The following is a 13,274-nucleotide window of genomic DNA, read 5'->3' on the forward strand; positions in this document are numbered from 1 at the left end:
ATTTTTAGTTTGTATCATTTGTGTGTGTAGACACATATATAGTCCTGTTGTGCCAAATTAAACAGCTAACACGCATGCAATGAAATCACACATTTATTTTTAAACATGAAGGTGCTCAAATGCGACTATATATCATGTATCTATCTTCTTTATTAGTTTATGCGCAATATAGTCATGTATGTAGGGGTGATAATGGATCACGATCCAAATGTTTTTTTATAATTTGTTAGGGCCCCTAAATTAATTTTAGTTTTAAAAAATGAATAGAAATAGAGCTCGATCCTAATTCACTCTGATCCTTAAATTTTATAGTGTAAAATTTAGAATACATTGTCACCCCTACATGTATGCAAAACATATATTGTTCTCAACCTCTAGAGTGTTACCTCAAGTAATAACCACCTTAAAAGTTGAGGTTGATACTTGCCCCCACCAAATTAGGTGCATTTATACGGCAATATATGTAAATATTGTTATTGACTGCACCTAATCATTCATTTTATCTTTTTTTGCGAAAAGCAAAATCAAGCAGACAAATTAATTTGAACGGTCATGCATTTTCTAAAAGAGAGATGAAAATAGGACTGTACATGAGTTCAAATCAGAAGATAGTGGTCACTCACACGCGCATTATTCTGATTGTTTCCAAAGGTAAAACTTGACTTACTAACAAAAATCCTAATATTTGCCTATTATTTTGGTAGCAGGTCTGAAGGAAAAAAAATGATATAGCAATCTACGATAGTTAAAAAAAATCTTTGGATAAATACATGCATATGCATATGATCGAGTGAATTTAACAGTTATAACCATATGGTTTTTTTAGTAACTGTTACATGAAAATATAGGCTTATCTGATTTTCCTCTTAGTACTTTCTTCTTTCACTGATCCATCCATTGATCGGTTGATACATATGGTGTACACAACACCGCGCCATGATGTAATAAGTTAATTAGGATCTGATGGTGGTCCATGTGTGGACGTTTAAAGATCGAACAAAGTGGTGAATGATGAAGAGGAAAATATGGGGTGTGTGCAGTGTGTGTGTGTGTGTGGGGGGGGGGGGGTATGTCATGTCTTGCCATATTGAATTGAAATAGGCCCTCTGTCAGTTACGATTCAAGCAGAAGGATAAAAAAGAGTTCAAACCGGATCAGCAGATCAAATAAATAAAAAGCTAACAGATCAACATATGCACCTCACCGGATTGATCAGCGGCCAAGCGATGTGCATAACCAGTACAATGAATTCGAAGCCTTGAAACTCACCTTGTCAGATAGAGGATCGATCTATAGTGGTTAGATGCAGAACAAACTCTTGTCAGATGAAGAGTGTTGCGCGCATGTGTTCTTGATCTCTCAGAAGTTGTAGCTACCTTATGTTTGGGAGAATAAATAGCTTGATGAGGAGAGCTGCGCTTTGTGCTGGCCGGCCGGAGAGGAGGTGTGTAGAGCAGAATGAAGGAGAAAGGAGGGGAGAAGGTGGCGAGTATAAAAAAGGCAGCAAGGGACGGGGGTCGCCCTCCTTTCCGTCGCGCGTGGGCGAGGGGAATGAAGGCCTGTGGGCCCGCGCGGGCCCGCAGGTGACATCACGCCTCCTCCTCCTCCTCCTCCTTCTTCTTCGATACTCTTCGTCCTTCCCCTACATTTCGATTCCTTTCTAGCTCTAGACTGGCCTCTTGGATCTCCATGGTCCATGCATGTACTGCAGTACAGCCACAGAACAAAAGAACCTTGAGATAGCAGTGTGTAGCGTGTCTTGGATTGAGCCTGCCTCAAGTATACTGCGCAAGTGCGCATCTTGGCGATAGCAATATAGCATTCGCTTTGCTAAAGCCAAGCCTAATTAGCTATTAGCGCAGCCACCAGTTTGCTAGCTACTTGCAAGCCACGTTTAACCTAGTTAGGGCTACTATTATACAGTCTGTCCATATATAACGTCGTTGAGATTGAGCTCCGTAGATGCGCGCATGCATGATGTTAATTTAATTTGCTCTCTAGCTACCTGTTGCATTGTATGTGCTTAACTTAAGATTTCTCGATAGTTATTGATGTGGCAATGCACTATATATACATGGTATTTAACTATGAGTTCTTGACACTCTCCTTGAAGGACTAGCATCCATGATTTTTGATGCCAGATCATGACATAAAACACATGTTTGTAACTAATCCATAACTAAGGATGTAATTCAGATTCTTCATCATCTTGTTTCATGGTGAAATGTGACCCAGACGGGGGCATGGATGCATGATTGTAAAAAAAACGCTTTTCATCTGCGGCTAAGCCTGTTTTTTGTTGCAATCAAGTGCGTGTTCTTACAAACGGTACCACCGCTGTGCTTTCAGCTGTTTATAAAGGACCACGCTGCCCGGATGACAGAGATGAACAAATTACACTCAGCAAGCTTTTGCAGGCCCCGTACGTACAGTTGTCCAGGTATCATGATGAATCCACTGTATCATTGCATGGGCTAGGTTTCTGCTGAATGAACTCGCGACTTGATCAGTCTGCAATTGTGTATTTTGTATATGCTCATGATCTTTTATATAATTAAGGAAATGTTTTTTATTATCTCATATAAATCTATATAATTAATACTACTACATGCCAACAGGCAACATCCCTCAAGTCTTCTCTGCTTGACATGCAATACAGGCCGGCTCCTGGCTCATTCCTTGATTATATATATATCATGTGCTGTGTGCTACCTTGAAATTTGTGCTGTCAGCCTTAGAGCATGCATGCACCAAACTGATGAGGGACTAATTGCACATGTTAGCCTTAGCCATTAGCATTTAATCGATTATATTTCCAGAAGCATGATCAGTGCGAATTATGATGTCGATAACACCGGGTGTCTCGTAGGCATGCATTACAAAACACATGCTGTGCAAAATATGATGCCACCTACTACCACTGTTTTTATAGGGCGCAACAGCAAATCCTTGTTCGATAAGACTGAATCGAAATTGGGAACCCTCTCACATCATCCCGGTTCTCATTGCTTGCTTGCTAGCTAGGTAGCGCCGTTGATCAACTCATGATCAAGGAAAAGATATTTACAATGATGCAGTAAAAGCGACCGAACTTCACCTATATTAATTAATTCGCGGGGCGCTGTGCCCTGTCTCTTTAATTAATGTACTGACCGACCTCTAAAATGAGAATGACTTAGAAATACTTGAAGGTAATGCCAATGACGAAATTGTGCCTTCAGATGATGTTGACTATGAAATGGTTGATAGTGATGATGACACTTATGATCCGGCTAACCCGGACACATATGAAGATTATTTTTAATCGATGTAATGCTATATTTCATTTATTTTGCATATGTTTCTAAATACATATTTTTTATATCTGTGCTTAATTGTTTACTCTTAATTGCAGGTTGTTGGACAAAGATGGTGGGCGGTGGGACGAGGACGAGGAGGGGAGGGGGAGGGGGAGGAGGAGCACCCGTAGGACGGAGGAGGAGGCGCAGCAGGACGACGCCGTACAGCAGCAGGTGGAGCAGCAAGCCGCTGTCGATGCGGCACAGCAGGACGACGACGATGCGGCGCAGCATGACGACGACGACGACGACGACGCTCAGCAGGACGTCTCAGGTTCTGGCTCCTCAGGTTCGAGGAGTATCTACCTGTGAGGTCCAGCGAGTCTCCCTAAGCGACCCATACTTCGTGACAGACGTCCGATGATACGACCCGATGGAGAGAGGTAGGTAACTTTAGATGTTCTTGTTGCTTTTTCATATTATATGTTCAAATTAATAATAGAAACTAATACTTCATCTTAATCACTTGGACAGGTCTTGGATGATTTTGGAGACTGCAGGGGGTCACGGCCGCAACCCCAATGGCATCCTCGGCCTTCTATGCAGGGAACACTTCCCTGGACTTGTCGAGTACGCCGGAGTGACGAGCCCAGCATACACCTTCGACCACTACGCCGTCGCCCCCGATGCAGTAGATCGGGACGGCAGACAATTCAACAACAAGGCGGAGCGGGTGAAGCAAGAGCTGTGGGTAAGTCTTCCTCGCACTATATTGTTTAATAAGTCGCATTTGTTGCATATTCTTGAAATAATGTATGGATACATCGTCTTTGTATGTAGGATTTCTTCAGATGCGATGCTGGATACGAGGCCAGGACGGATGTGTTGTCTACTACGTGCTGTAAGAAGCTCGTCGTGGACATGCACTACGAGGCGCGCATCCAGGTCATCGTCACTTACCACGGCTCCGTCCTTGGGGAGAAGGTGAACAAGAAGGACGCCCGAACCATGTCGTTGACTCCGGACCAGTATTTGCAGGTAAATACAAAACTTTATTATTGGTACTAAATATGCTTATGTTTATCTTCTGATATGCGGTGTACTTATATTTTTTTAGATGATTCCTCATTGGTGCGCCGCGCATCCTGAGTGCTGGGAGAAGATGGTGCAGAGGTGGTGCTCGACTGAGTGGGACGAGGCGCACAACGCTAGCCGGGAACGGCGTTTGCTGATGCAAGGTCCCTCCCACCATCAAGGCAGCCGCAGCCTGGGCAAATACGCGGAAGCATGGGTACGCGCTCTTTTTTATTTAGGTATATAACTTTCGATTAGACATGATTTCTAACCATATCGTTGGTTTTCTCGCAGTCGGTGGCACATGGTGGCGCGCCTTGCTCCACGTTCTCGGCATATGCCATGGCCCACAAGGGGAAGGCGACGTCCGACGTCACCTACAACCCGGATGACGGGCCCAAGGCGTACACCAACCCCGCCATCCACAACCGACTCAGTGAGTACAACGCCATGGCCAAGGAGGTCCATGGGCCAGATTACGATCCGAGGACCGAGGACATCGACGGAGATGTCCTCATGAGGGTCGGAGGAGGCAAGAGGCATGGGCGGTACTGGATTGCCGACGGGGCAATCGACTCGTCCTCCACTCCCACTCTCTCAGGTGCGAGCAAGGAGCACGAGCGCGAGCCCAGCCATACAACCTCGGCAGGACACCTCACAGCATCGTATCCAGCAACTCCAGGTTATTCCTTATCTATTCATCGTTCATTGATTTTTATATATCTTCTCTTTGCATTATCGTAACATTAGGGCGAAATATTACAGACTCAGCTAGATGATGAGAGGAGGCAACGTGAGGAGCTGGAGAAGAGGATGGCGGAGATGTTCGCGTACATGCAGAGCCTTGGCGCCGCACAGGGTCATGCTCCACCACCTCCGTTGTTCCCTGCAGCTGACCCTACATAGTTCACTACTCCTGTGAGTATCAAAATTTTAGTACTGCATGATATTTATTCATATGTTCTCACACATACAATCTCTTCTCTGTGCAGGGTCAATCGGCGGCGTCGAACAACCCTCATGCTTCGTCCAGCCCTTCGCCGAACCAGTCCAGATGCCCACCTCGTTGATGATCTGTTTTGTGATGATCCAGACTTACCTTTATGAGTGTTGGTGATGTTAGTTAGACTTTATCTTGTGAGATACTTGGTGATGTTAGTGATGATGCAGACTTATATCTGTTTTGTGATGATCCTTACTTATATTTGTGAGACTTTAGTGAGACTTTGTGATATATATGGTGTTGATGATAAATGTGTTCATTCTGTGATGTGATTGATATATAATGTGATGTGAATGATATATATCTTTTGTTTGTTTGGATGGAACAACAAAAGCAAATAGAAAAGGGACATTCTGGTCACTTTGCCGAGTGTAACACTCGGCAAAGGGTCGCTTTGCCGAGTGCCATGACCATGGCACTCGGCAAAGAAGGCAACCTGGGAACCGGTAAAGCCATCTTTGTCGAGTGCTGACCGTGGCACTCGGCAAAGAAGGAAACCTGGGAACCGGCAAAGACATCTTTGCCGAGTGCTGTTGCCAAGGCACTCGGCAAAGATACTGGCAAAGGGGCCCACTGGAGGGTTCTTTGCCGAGTGCCAGTCCACCAGACACTCGGCAAAGAAGCTTCCTTTGCCGAGTGTCTACTAGAGCTCTCGGCACAGGGACTGGCGATGGGGCCCACTGGACCAGTCTTTGCCGAGGGCCTCACACTCGGCAAAATTGGCCTCTTTGCCGAGTGCCACAGAATGCACTCGGCAAAGGATCCGTCACCGTCACTTGGCGCCGTGACGGTGACTTTTCTTTGCCGAGTGCCAAATGACACTCGGCAAAGTCTTTGCCGAGTGCCCGACAAAAAGTACTCGGCAAAGAGGCTGTTGCCTATGTACAGTTCGCCGAGCGTTCTTTGCCGAGTGTTACACTCGGCAAAGCCTTTGCCGAGTGTACAATAGCCTTTGTCGTGTGTCTGAGACACACGGCAAAGGCGCTGATTCCGGTAGTGTATAAAAGGGACCCCTATGCGCATGGAGGAGTACACTAAGCATTCCTTGAGCATTCTTGATCACTCACACTTCATTCTTGCGCACTTGTTCAACATTCTAGTGATTTGAGCTCAGTTCTAGTGTGCTAGTCTTTTGAGCTTAAGTCGGGGTCTTGTGTGTGTGTGTATTTGCTATGATCTTTGTGTCTTGTGTGAGTTGCTAATCCCTCCCTTACTCTGTGCTTCTTTGTGAACATCTTTTGTAAGGGCGAGAGACTCCAAGTTGTGGAGATTCCTCGCAAACGGGATATTGAAAAGCAAAGCAAAACACCGTGATATTCAAGTGGGTCTTTGGACCGCTTGAGAGGGGTTGATTGCAACCCTCGTCCATCGGGATGCCACAACGTGGAGTAGGCAAGCGTTGGTCTTGGCCGAACCATGGGATAACCACTGTGCCATCTCTGTGATTGATATCTTTGTGGTTATTGTTCTCCTCTCTAGCCACTTGGCGATTATTGGGCTAACACCTAACCAAGTTTTTGTGGCTTAAGTTTCAAGTTTTACAGGATCACCTATTCACCCCCCCCCCCCTCTAGGTGCTCTCAGTACCTGCGCTCCATACTCAACAATGTCCCATATGCTTTTGTGGAGTGAGGTTAGGTGATGCCTCATTTTATCACTCCACATAGAATAATATTCACCTTCTAGCATAGGTGGTTTGCCTAATGGAACGGAAAGTAATGGAGTGCGTTTTGAAATACGAGGGTAGCGAAGGGGCATCTTACTATACTTCTTGCGCTCATGATGCTTAGAAGTGACAGATGCCGATTCCGAGCCGGAGGTGGAGGGTGACGAAGAGTCGGTCTCGTAGTAGACCACTTTCTTCATCTTCTTCTTCTTGTCACCCTTCCGTTGGGACTTGATGGAGGAAGAGGATTCCTCCTTGTGCTTGTGGGCGGACTCCCTTGAGTGCGTTCTCCCCGAGCTTGCGGACTTGTCGCCGGTCCCGAGCTCCCTCTTGGCGGATGCTCCCGACATCACTTCGAGCGGTTAGGCTCTAATGAAGCACCGGGCTCTGATACCAATTGAAAGTCGCCTAGAGGGGGTGAATAGGGCGAATCTGAAATTTATAAACTTAAGCACAACTACAAGCCGGGTTATCGTTAGAAATATGAATGAGTCTGAGAGAGAGGGCGAAAAACAAATCGCAAGCAAAATAAAGAGTGAGACACAAGGATTTGTTTTACCGAGGTTCGGTTCTTGCAAACCTACTCCCCGTTGAGGTGGTCACAAAGACCGGGTCTCTTTCAACCCTTTCACTCTCTCAAACGGTCACTTAGACCGAGTGAGCTTCTCTTCTCAATCAAACGGGACACAAAGTCCCCGCAAGGACCACCACACAATTGGTGTCTCTTGCCTCGGTTACAATTGAGTTGATCACAAGAAAGAATGAGAAAAAGAAGCAATCCAAGCGCAAGAGATCAAATGAACACAAGTCACTCTCTCACTAGTCACTATTTGATTGGGAATGATCTATGGACTTGGGAGAGGATTTGATCTCTTTGGTGTGTCTTGTATTGAATGCTATAGCTCTTGTAAGGTGTGGGAAGTCTGAAAACTTGGATGCAATGAATGGTGGGTGGTTGGGGTATTTATAGCCCCAACCACCAAACTAGCCGTTTGGTGAAGGCTGCTGTCGCATGGAACACCGGACAGTCCGGTACGCCACCGGACACTGTCTGGTGCGCCTGCCATGTCACCAAGCCGTTGGATTCTGACCGTTGGAGCTTCTGTCTTCTGGGCCACCAGACAGTCCGGTGGTGCACTGGACATGTACTGTTCACTGTCCGATGCGTCATCTGGCTCTGCTCTGACTCTGGCGCGCACTGTAGCGCATTTAATGCCTTCTGCAGACGACCGTTAGCGTGAATTAGCCGTTGCTCCGCTGGCACACCGGACAGTCCGGTGAATTATAGCGGAGGGGCTCCCAGAATTCCCGAAGGTGAGCAGTTCGGAGTTGGAGTCCCTGGTGCACCGGACACTGTCCGGTGGTGCACCGGACACTGTCCGGTGGCACATCGGACAATCCGGTGCGCCAGACCAGGGCACACTTCGGCTCACTTTAGCTCTCTATTTTTGAATCCTTTCTCGGTCTTTTTATTGGTTTGTTGTGAACCTTTAGCACCTGTAGAACTCATAATCTAGAGCAAACTAGTTAGTACAATTATTTGTGTTGGGCAATTCAACCACCAAAATCAATTAGGAAAAGGTGTAAGCCTATTTCCCTTTCAAGTACCCATGCGGCTATCTCTTAGTCGCGTGGTAAAGGTGAAGTGTGTGGGACCGAGCCATGACTCGTCCCAGCCTTGGGCGACTACTCTGGTTCCACAACAGCGCCTGACCCCACCACAAGGGCGGGTCCGAAGCCACTACGTGTCCAGAGAAGGTGATATACCCCAAGGCCTCAACAGTGAGTCCGGACCCCCAGGGGAGAGTGCCGGACCCCTGGATATACAATCCGGACCTCCAAGGTTGGTCCAGAACCTCCTACGTGTGCAAGCTGGACCCCTGGAATGGGATCCAGACCCCCCATATGGGGTCTGTGCCGCCCACAATGGGGTCCCAAGGTCTCATGACAGAACATACTCGGGCCTTGAACAGGACCCAGGCGGGGGTCCGGTGGCGACATGTGTCCGGACCTAGTCTGGTGGGTTCCGGACCTGTCTGCATATACTCCTGCTCCCCACTCAGGCGGAGACCCGATGCTGCCACGTGGCATACTACGCGCGACTTAAGCCAACGGGCGGAACCTAGCATGACGCCTCTGGTCCACGCGCGCCTCCGCATCCATTACGGATAACACGTGCGCCTGTCCATTCCACTGATAGATGGCGTGCACAGTCCACGATACGCGGACCGTGCTGTTATTTACCATTACTCGTACGTTTCGGCTATCAATGCTGCATGGACTGCGGTCATCAAGACTCCTGGTGATTGCTCAGGCGTTATTAGCATTAATTACTCACATAATGTATTCCTTCCATTATGCTCCTGGGCCCGCATGTCGGGGCTTAGCATCCTTGTATGTGCCTGAAAGGGAAATGTGCCCTTGGGCCATTTCTAAGTATTTTGGTGATTGAGTGCCAACACAAGTGCTTAAATGTGAATCTATACCCATGGATGGACAAAGTGCAAATCAAGAGTAAAGGTATGTTTCTAAGCCTTAGTACATTGTTTTGAAGACTAATGTATTGTATCTAAGTGCTTGAAACAGGAGAAATCGAGTCAAAGAAAAGTTGGCTGTGTACAGCCAAAAGGCTGTTCGGTCTGGAGCACCGGACTGTCCGGTGGTGCACCGGACAGTGTCCGGTGCGCTAGGTTGCCTCGAGCGAAGTGGCCGCTCTCGGGAATTCGCCGACGGCGTACGGCTAAAATTCACCGGACTGTCCGGTGTACACCGGACTGTCCGGTGAGCCAACGGTCGGCCGGGCCAACGGTCGGCCGCGGAATCTGCGCGCGACACGTGGCCAGGCCAACGATCGGAAGGGGGCACCGGACTGTCCGGTGTGCACCGGACATGTCCAGTGCGCCAACGGCTCTCTGGCGGCCAACGGTCGGCAGCGCCAGTTAAGGAAAGAAATCGGGCACCGGACAGTGTCCGGTGTGCACCGGACAGTGTCCGGTGTGCACCGGACTGTCCGGTGCACCCGACGACAGAAGGCAAGATCAGCCTTCCAGAATTGCTCTCAACGGCTCCTAGCTGCCTTGGGGCTATAAAAGGGACCCCTAGGCGCATGGAGGAGTACACCAAGCAACCTTAGAGCATTCTTGATCATCCACACTCAGTCTTTGCGCATTCGTTTGTCATTCGCAGTGATTCGAGCTCCGTTCTAGAGAGAACTTTGAGATAGTCTTTTGAGCTCGATTCTTGGCCGTGTGTGTGCGCATTTTGCTGTGGATTTGTGTGTGTTGCTTCCCTTCCTTACTCCGTGATTCTTTGTGAACATCAAAAGTATAAGGGCGAGAGGCTCCAAGTTGTGGAGATTCCTCGCGAACGGGATAAGAAAAGAAAAAGCATAACACTGTGGTATTCAAGTTGATCATTGGATCACTTGAGAGGAGTTGAGTGCAACTCTCGTCCGTTGGGACGCCACAACGTGGAGTAGGCAAGTTTTGTACTTGGCCGAACCACGGGATAAATCACTGTGTCTTCTCTGTGTTGAATTCTTTGTGATTATCGTATTGTGCAAGACCTTCTCTCTAGCCACTTGGCGATTATTGTGCTAACACTTAACAAGTTTTTGTGGCTATAAGTTTAAGTTTCACAGGATCACCTATTCACCCCCCCTCTAGGTGCTCTCAATTGGTATCAGAGCCGTTCTCTTCAAGAAAGGGACTAACCGCCCGAAGAGATGGATCCTAAAGGCAAGGGGATGGTGATCAACGACAAGGAGAAGGAGTCCTTCGTCAACGAGCCCAATGATGACAAGCCCACCGACTCAGGCTCGGGCCACAAAAGAAAAGACGGGAGGAAGAAGAAGACAAGGCACATCAAGGAAATTGTCTACTACGACAGCGACAAATCTTCCTCCTCCCAAAAGGACGACGACGACTATGATAGACGAAAGACGGTTAACTCAAACTTTTCTTTCGATTATTCGCGCATCCCGCATAGTTCAAATGCTCAATTGCTCCCCATTCCACTTGGCAAGCCCCCTCACTTTGATGGAGAGGATTACGGATTTTGGAGCCACAAAATGCGTACTCACCTGTTTTCTCTCCATCCAAGCATTTGGGAGATTGTGGAAAGTGGAATGAAATTTGATAGCTCAGATAGCCCTGTGTTTATTAATGAACAGATTCATAAAAATGCACAAGCTACTACTGTGTTGCTAGCTTCTTTGTGCAGGGACGAGTATCACAAGGTGAGCGGCTTGGACAATGCCAAGCAGATCTGGGACACCCTCAAGATCTCTCATGAGGGAAACGATGTCACCTTGCTCACCAAAATGGAGTTGGTGGAGGGCGAGCTTGGACGGTTCGCGATGATAAGGGGCGAGGAGCCGACACAAACATACAACCGGCTCAAGACCCTTATCAACAAAATAAGGAGCTACGGGAGCACGCGATGGACGGACCACGACGTCGTCCGCCTAATGCTAAGGTCATTTACCGTTCTTGATCCTCATTTGGTGAACAATATTCGTGAAAATCCCAGGTACACCAAGATGTCGCCCGAAGAAGTTCTTGGGAAATTCGTTAGCGGGCGAATGATGATCAAGGAGGCAAGGTACGTGGACGACGCCTTGAATGGTCCGATCAACGAGCCGCAACCCCTTGCTCTCAAGGCAACACGAAGCAAGGAGGCGCTACCTAGCAGGGTGGCACAGTTTGAGGCGGCTGGACTCAATGATGAAGAGATGGCTCTCATCATCAAAAGATTCAAGACGGTGCTTAAAGGTCGCAAGGGACAACCAAGCAAGACCAAAGCCAAGGGGAAGCGCTCATGCTTCAAATGCGGTAAGCTTGGTCATTTCATTGCTAACTGTCCCGATAATGAAAGTGACCAGGAAAAGGGGAACAAAAGGGAGAAGAAGAAGCATTACAAGAAGGCCAAGGGCGAGGCACATATCGGAAAGGAGTGGGATTCGGATTGCTCCTCCTCCGACTCCTACAATGAAGGACTCGCCGCCACAGTCTTCAACAAGTCATCCCTCTTCCCCAACGAGCGTCACACTTGCCTCATGGCAAGAGAGAAGAAAGTAAGCACTCATACTAGTACTTACGCTTCTACAAGTGAGGATGAGTCTAGTGATGATGATGAGATAGATTACTCATGCTTATTCAAGGGATTAGATAGAACCAAGGTAGACAAGATTAATGAATTAATTGATGCCTTGAATGATAGGAATATACTTTTAGAAAAGCAAGAGGATTTGTTGTATGAAGAGCATGATAAATTTGTAGAAGCTCAGAAATCTCTTGCTCTAGAAATTAAGAGGAATGAAATGCTCTCTAGTGAATTATCTTCTTGTCATGAAACTATTGCTAAGTTAAAAAGTTTTAATGATGATTTAAATGCTAAACTACAAGTAGCTAGTAAATCTAATTCTTGTGTAGAAATTGTTGAAACTTGTAATAGGTGTAAAGATTTTGACATTGATGCTTGTAGTGATCATTTAGTTTCAATTTCCAAATTAAATGATGAATTAGCTAGTCTTAATGCCCAACTTAAGACTAGCAAGAATGAATTTGACAAGCTAAAATTTGCAAGGGATGCCTACACGATTGGTAGACACCCCTCAATTAAGGATGGACTTGGCTACAAGAGGGAAGCCAAGAACTTAACAAGCCATAAGGCTCCCATTCCCGCTAAGGAGAAAGAGAAGGCCCCTATGGCTACTAGTGCTAAAAGGAACCATGCCTTTTTGTATCATGATAGGAGACAAACTAGAAATGCTTATAGGAGTTATAATGCTTACGATGATTTTTCTCATGCTATGTTTGCTTCTAGTTCTTCATATGTGCATGATAGAAATGTTGGTAGAAGGAATGTTGTTCATAATATGCCTAGAAGAGATGTTGTTAATATTCCTAGGAAAATTAATGAGCCTTCTACAATATATCATGCTTTGAATGCTTCCTTTGCAATTTGTAGAAAGGATAGAAAGGTAATTGCTAGAAAGTTAGGGGCAAAATGCAAGGGTGATAAAACTTGCATTTGGGTCCCTAAGGAAATTGTGACTAACCTTGTAGGACCCAACAAGAGTTGGGTACCTAAGTCCCAAGCCTAAATTTGCCTTGCAGGTTTATGCATCCGGGGGTTCAAGCTGGATTATCGACAGCGGATGCACAAACCATATGACGGGGGAGAAGAAGATGTTCACCTCCTACGTCAAGAACAAGGATTCCCAAGATTCAATTATATTCGGTGATGGGAA

Source organism: Zea mays, chromosome 2 (assembly GCF_902167145.1).
Source record: "Zea mays cultivar B73 chromosome 2, Zm-B73-REFERENCE-NAM-5.0, whole genome shotgun sequence".
In the NCBI taxonomy this organism is placed as follows: domain Eukaryota; kingdom Viridiplantae; phylum Streptophyta; class Magnoliopsida; order Poales; family Poaceae; genus Zea; species Zea mays.